This window comes from Marmota monax, unplaced genomic scaffold (assembly GCF_021218885.2).
Source record: "Marmota monax isolate L192 unplaced genomic scaffold, Marmota_monax_Labrador192_F-V1.1 WCK01_AAM20220418_F8-fsc00325, whole genome shotgun sequence".
Taxonomy (NCBI): Eukaryota; Metazoa; Chordata; class Mammalia; order Rodentia; family Sciuridae; genus Marmota; species Marmota monax.
In genome coordinates, this window is record NW_026694961.1 from 90,209 (window position 1) to 98,532 (window position 8,324).

Below are 8,324 nucleotides of genomic sequence, written 5' to 3' on the forward strand. Positions count from 1 at the left end.
GAATGGTGGCCCTTAACAATCCATCTTATCAAATGTCTTCCTATCTATCTAGCTACTCCTCTAGGTATCTATCTATCTATCTATCTATCTATCTATCTATCCTCTATCTATCATTCATCCTGTTATTTCTGTTTCTCTTGAGAACCTTTATGAATATATTACAGAATGTTTTAATGGAGTAGGAAAGTATGACATATTTTTTAGTCATGATATTCTATTTTTTGTAACAATATGAATTTCAGAGAAAAATAGGAAAATGAGTTACAAAGTTTTCACAGTATAAATAGTAAAAGTATGACATAAATTAATACAGTGGAATAGAACAATGTTAACATACAGTTGAACCATATTTAAAGGTAAAATATATAAGACCAAGCAAATGAAGAAATATAAATTGAATATTTTAATGATATAGAATATTTTTAATTTCTTGCATGTAATACCAGTTTTGCTGCTTTGTAGAATGCGAGAGATTGATGTGTGTCCCCTCAAATTGACAAGTTTAAGAGGACTTAGCTTCTGGCTCTATTTGGAAATATGACATTTAAGAAAATAAGTAAGCATAAAAGGAGTCACAAGGATAGTACTCTAATTCAATAAATCTAATGTCCTTACAAGAAACAGAAGATAAACGATGGATGCACATGAGTGAAGGAGAGACAAGAAGGTGTTTATCTGTAAGACGAAAGACCACTTCCAGAAATCAAAATGGTGAATACAATTGATTGATTGATTGATTGATTGATTGATTTGGATCCCCAGGTTGTGGTATTATCCATTATGGAAGCAATAGTGTCACAATATACAGTAGAATTCTCATTGATCTTAGAAGAGTCCTGCTGGATCATTTGGTGGTGGTTTCAATTACACTGTGACTTTTTGGAGAGAAACATGTGGGGCATAACAAATTGATTCAAACAATTTGTAGGTACTAGTTTACTCATTTTCAACAAGGGCCAAATTTCTCTGAGTAAAAAGCTAGTGAAAAAAGTAACTAGATGAGCATCCATCTGTACTATTTATTTAACTAAGCTTTTCTACAAGAGTTTTTAGGAGAGATGATGTTCAGACATAAAAATGTATTTGCATTTCAGTCCTATCAAAGAATCACCCTTCATGATACCTTCTATGAAGATAATTCCATTAATTTTCTTGCTTTGTTAACAATAATCAAGATTATAATTTGGATTTATGATATAAATTTAATATCAACATGCTTCTTTGTCACTTATACATATGTATACTGGTCTTTTTGTAAACTATGTTTTTTCCCTACAGAAACTGGAAAGATTGACAGTTGAGTTAGACCTCATTCTATGAGTGAGTTATGCCATTCCCTCTCCTAAGACTAATGAACTTCTGTTCGTAAGGTAAATTTTGTCCTGTACCAGCAACCTATAGTGTCGGATCACCAACTGGATTGACCCTGTTTAATAATGTTCTCTGAGATCATGCTAATTTAGCCATTGCTATAGCAAATGAAAAAACTAGTGCTTTGGACTCGCACATTTATGATCTCTTTCAGAGGCATAATGCAGAAAACATAAGGATAGCACATGGCTTATAAAGGTGTACTAAAATTCAGTTTTTTGAGTTTTAAAAAACGTAAAACTCGTATATACAAAATCAAGCATAAATATTGATATATTTTATTTTGTACATGGATATCAATACAAAATAGAAATCATTCTCTGAGGTAACCATTTATATATTTTGTCCAAATATTTATCATAACTAAACCTTCACATAAACAGAGGACATCTTCTGTGTTCATTGTGTTAGAGGAAGGATAGTTGAGAACAGTGGGAACAGGTGGTTAAAGGAATCATTCTATAAAATGGACCCACTGTGCTGATCCTCACATGCTTTCTTTTCCAAGAAGCCATTTATCTTCAGTACTGTCTGGATTAAGTGACAATTTACCTGTTGCTCTGATTGGTTTAAGTGGACAAGATATGTCACAATCCTCAGCAACTACCTGTAATTCACAAGAGAAATGGAGGCATAGGTTAATGTCTATGGGAAGAACTTAGGAGACTTGTGACCAGATCCTGAAACTCAGGGAGATAAGGATAACTCTTCCTAACAATAAAATCTTTAATAATATATGGTTGAGTCAAGTTGGAAATGGGCAGCATTGGCCAGGTTGACCTAAATGTGCCATGTGGATACTTGAAAGTCTGATATCATGCTGTAGCCTGGGTGGATCTCTGGAAACTACTCTGGAATCCTTTATAAAACTGGATTGCAAGAGGGGCACCCTGTCCCTTTCCTTTCTGTGAGAACGCGCTCTCTCCCTTGAGTGTCCCCTTTCCCTTTTCCTGTCCCTTCAATGAACTTATTCCTGTTACTCTGAGTGACATGTCTGAAATCTTTCTGAGTTGATCCTAACAATCAGTGTTTCAAGGGGGATCTTCATGTTACTTCATTGTCATGAAAAACCTCAGCTCTGTAACAATTGTATTTCTTGTGTTAGGTAAATAGCATTTATGGGCTCTATCATTATGAATGTGTTATCATCTCAATGATAATCTATAATGTAGCAATTATAAACTTTCTCTATGAGAATCAAATTTTTGAAAGACTACACTTGGTTATAACAGGTCAAGAAAATTTATTCAGTTTTCAATTTCTCCCACCAAATTAGGACACTAATTGATTACATATAACCACTGTTTTCTGAGGAATGTTTTGCTCTCAGTCTCTGAGAAAGAGCCATATGAATTGTAGCATATTTCAGACCATTTATTACTTGGAAAAATAAAATTTTAAAACTTAAAATTGAGATATCTTATCTGTATATTGATTTATATTTTGGGTATATGCAAAGTGTATTAAAGATGAAAACATAGAACACTGAATTAATAGTATTTATATTTGAGGGATGAACACTAAATTCAACATTCTTTTTTCAAATCAGTTGTTCATAACACACATACAAGTTTATCAATTGAGGTGCAAGAAAAAAAATTAAACCTACATTTTACTTAATGTAAAAACATTTAACTTTAACAATATTCATTAAACAGAATGATATCATTTCTCTCAACCAATGCACATGTTTTCTTGTCATACCTCGGATGTATTATTTGGAATTTGAGTGTCCCAAGGAAGGTTTGGGTTATTGATCTGTTTTTCTGTCTGTAGAATATTTTTTTAAAGAGAGAGAGAGAGAGAGAGAGAGAGAGAGAGAGAGAGAGAGAGAGAGAATTTTTTAATATTTATTTTTTAGTTTTTTGGCAGACACAACATCTTTGTTTTGTATGTGGTGCTGAGGATCAAACCAGGGCCACACACATGCCAGGCGAGTGCACTACTGCTTGAGCCACATCCCCAGCCCTCTGTAGAATATTTTTATTTAAATATTAAAGTATGTGTTCTACAAAGAAATACCACTTCACAGATTTGGAATAGCTGTTATAAAAAACAGCAATAATTCATACAAACACACAAACACATACACACACACACACACAAGAAACAGAAAATAACAAGAGTTGGAAGAATGTTGAAAAACTGGAACCCTGGAGCAGGGGTTGTGGCTCAGTGGTAGTGCATTTGCCTAGCATCTGTGAGGCACTGGGTTCAATCCTCAGCACCACATTAAATAAAATAAAGGTATTGTGTTCATATACTACTAAAAAATATTTAAAAACAAACAAACAAATGGAATCCTTGTGCATTGTCAATGATTCAGCATGCCTCATCACTCCTCCTTGGAAAATATTGTGACAGGTCCTCAAAAAACTGAACAATAGTATTGCCATATGGTCCAGGAGTTCCATTTGTGAGTATATGTCCCAAATAATTGAAATAAGTATCTCCAACAGAAATTTGCACTCCCATGTTTATAGTAGCATTATTCACAACAGTCAGAAAGCAGAAGCAACCAAAGAGTGTATAGATGTATGAGTGGATAAATAAAATTTATTCTGTATGTAAAATAGGATTTTATTCATCCACAAAAAGGGAAAAATATTCTGATGCATGCTACAACACAGATAATCTTCAGGATGTTATATTGAGTGAAACAAGCCAACCACCAAAGGACATTGCATGCTTCCACAGAAGTGAGGTTTCTGGAGAAAAGAAACTCACAGGAATAGAAAGTAAATTGGTGCCTGCAGGGGATTGAGAAGGAGACACTGGGAGGTTAGTGTTTAAGAGCAGAGAGTCTTAAAAAGTAAAAAGAGCTCTGTGGATGGATCATGGTAAGAGTTGTACAATGTAAATGTACTTGATGCTACATACTGTATTTTTAAATATGGTTAAAATAGTAAATTTTGCATTATATATATATATATATATATATATATATATATATATGCAAAAAAAAAGAATAAACACAAATTTGCCAAAAGCAAGTCTACTTTTTTAATGTAAGTCCGCAAAACTATTAATACTGCACTTTCAAAATATGTGCTTACTCTGACATATATGATTTAAAAAACAACATTAGAAATTATATTTAAAGTAAATTGTTGAAAACAAAAAATAATATTTCTGGTTGCTTTCTGTGAAACAATGTGTTTTACTGTTCAAAAGCATTTGTTTTTAAAAAAGAAAAAAGGGCTAGTATCTGTTCTCTTAAGATAAAAATCAATGAATGTGAAACTATTTCCTTTGAAATAAATCTTATTTTACAGAGAAAATAAATGAATAATGAATGATTCTATTATTATTATTATTATTATTATTATTATTATTATTTCATCCTTAAGTAATTTGTCATTTAACTTAGAAATAAAATTTTTCAAATAGGATATCAGCATAGTTTAAATATATGTAATTTCTTTTAAAATAAAAGTTTATTGAGACTGATAATAGAAACCTTAATATTGATGGAGACTTATGAGTTCAAAATTGGGTAGGTAATTTGGTACACACAGCAATACCAATTTTTAGTAAGATAATTAAACAACAGCATATGGGGTAGAGAGGGAAGATTAGAGGGAAGGGGAGGGGGGATAGTAGGGGATAGGAAAGGTAGCAGAATACAACAGTCATTAATGTGGTATTATGTAAAAATGTGGATGTGTAACCGATGTGATTCTGCAACTTGTAGTTGGGGTAAAAAATGGGAGTTCATAACCTACTTGAATCAAATGTATGGAAGATGATATGTCATGAGCTTTGTAATGTTTTGAACAACCAATAAAAAAAAAAAGAAATGATGGTGGAATATGATGGACATTATTATCCAAAGTACATGTATGAAGACACGAATTGGTGTGAATATACTTTGTATATAACCAGAAATATGAAATATTGTGCTCTTTGTGTAATAAGAATTGTAATGCATTCTGCTGTCATATATAAATAAAAAAAGAAGTTCCATCTTGGTAAAAAAAATACATGTCATTTAGCTAAATCTAATAAATGTTTGTATAACTATGCTTAATAGAAAATACTGTACAAAGATAGTAATACTTTAGATTATTTTGCAGTACCATTCAATTTCAAAAAAAATTGAGATTAGTTGGGAAATTGATAAACTAATTATAAATTTTTCTATTCAGCTGTATTTTGTGCTAGATTGCTTCATATTTATTGTCTTGGGGATTCCAGATTGGAAACACCACTCAAAGTTATGGTATGAATTAATCTTTGATGATGAGCCCGGTTTACCATAATTGTCCTCATCTATGGCAGTTTTTATTTTTTTTTTTATTTTATTTTATTTTTTTTTAATTTTTATTGTTGGTTGTTCAAAACATTACATAGTTCTTGATATATCATATTTCACACTTTGATTCCAGTGGGTTATGAACTCCCATTTTTACCCCTTATACAGATTGCAGAATCACATAAGTTACACATCCATTGATTTACATATTGCCATACTAGCAAATACTTTTAACCATCCTGGAATCCCAGACAGAAGTGACTCAGCAGACCAGCTTGCAGGATACTTCCTTATTTTCTGCCTTCCTCTCTGGTGATGAAGTGTATGATCTAGATCACTGAAACTGCTCAGGTGCTAGTGTGCAATGCCTGAATAGATATTGTAGAAACTTTGCACCAAAGACAGCGATTCTGTAAAATAAAAGTCATTGGTCGGCAACAAACTGTTGTCAAACTGCACTTTAATTTCTTCATTGTTTCTAATTCTTCATAGTTTTTGTAACCTAGGTAATAATTGTTTTTGCTTATTTTTTCCTCCAGTTTAGTTGAACGTGGTTTCTTTTAAATTAAATGGATTAAAACCACATTGTGATATTTCATTGCCTCTATGAACTATATTTTCACCCTATTTTCTTGGAATTCTTGTGCATAAACTGTGATTTTATGCCTAAGTTAATAGATATCTGTATTTTGCAAAATATTGCATTTAAAATTGTTTTTTTTAATTGGAAGAAAATTTACCAACTCTATACTTAAAAATAAAGAAGATATTTTGTATACCCCCAGATAAGACTCAATCCAGGATTAATGCTATAATCTACCAAACCCAGATCAAACTGATCAATCTCTGAGTCATGTACTTTATAATATCATATATATAGGATATGCCACAAATTATTGACTCAGATTTTTATTGAATGACACAATTCTACCTCTTCCACAGATGTCTGTTTTTGTAATGAAGTATTACTTTTAGGTTTGTTATGTTTTTTCTGTAAATAGATGCTAATATTTATTAGTCTAGGAATAAGAAAAATGACAGAGAAAAATGTTGACAGATAAATGTAGAGGACATTAAAAAAGGTGGGTGGAGGTCACTGCATATGCTAAAACTTTTCCTGGTCTGTTGATTTCTGGAGACTATTTTCAGTTATATGTTAATTTTTTAAAATTAGGTATATATATGATAGCAGAATGCATTTTTGTTTCATTGCAATTATGGCACGATTTTACATTTCTATGGTCATTATAATGTTTTTAAGACAAACAAAACTTTCCTGCATCTGTTGAGTTGTAAATATTATCTCAAATGAAGTATTGTAAATATAGCAGTCTACAAACATTTAAAACTCCAAATGATATTGAGGTTTATAATGTTTAGGTACTTCTACTCTCAACTCACATAGTATATTGTCCATATACACATGCACGTATACATACACACAGATTGAATTACGAAGAGCTAATAACTATAAAACTGTTTTGAAATATTAGCTGATTTGAGTGATCATATGCATTATTATTAGCATTATACACGAAGATGCATTCACATGAAACAAATCAGCGTTATGATTACTCTGTATCACATTTAAAATGTAATAAAATATATCATGCATTTTTCATGCCATCAAATAATACAAGAAAAATGGCATTGGTGAAACTGACCTGAACAACATTTGTTTTCTCAAATTTATCTGTGTGCAAGTAGCTGAAGTCTTCATAGCAGTTTATATATTTGATATATAAAGCATTGCATAAGGAGGAAAGCATTTTACAAGGTCAGAAATGAAACACATCCAAACCTGCTGTTAACATTCAGCAAATATACTGCAGATATTCTTGACTCATTTTTCTCCTGTCATTGTGCATAAGTTGCAATACAACCTACATAGAAAATGAAGGCATAAATTCCTTTTCTGTATGAATACATTTTGCAATATATAAAGAATGAAGTGTTACCAATTCACAGGCAGAATGTCACTGCATTGCACCCTTTCAGACAACTAAAATCTTTAACTGTAACAGAAATCATTTATGAGGATTTGAGCATGTCTGTGAGAGTGAATGCAAAGGTAAAAATATGGTAAAGTATGTTTAGTTGTAATCAAACTCCTTCATAAAATACAAGCATTTTTTTTTTCTAGTACCCCGGTAAAAAATGTGACCAGTGAAGCAAAAATAGAATGGGCAATGGACCGTTTTCTGTTTCTTCTTGTTCAGACCATTTGTCATTCTTAGGCTAGGTCTAGCACAACTGTGATCTAGTCTCATGGAATGAAAATCAATTAATCAGTATATGTAGGCCACTAGAAAAGAAATACCTAAATAAATACAAAGTAAATAGTGGCAAAAGGTAAAGCATGCTTAATTTTATTTTAATAGATCTTTAATCATGATAATAAATTAGATTTTTTGTTGTACCTTTAATTTTTTTATCAACAGGCACATGAAAACACAAATATTGTACATATTGATAAGGTACAGTGTAATGTTCTGTTTCATGTACACATTATGTAATCAGGTTAAGCACAACTATATTCTCACACATTTGTTACTTCTAAAGAAGTTTTCATCACAAATGGTGAAAACTTTCAAAATCCTTTCCTCTAGCTTTTGAGATGTACACTACACAATAGCTATCTGTAATCACCCTACTCTGCTAAGCACACTAGAACTTTCTGTCCCTGTTTAACTTCTGC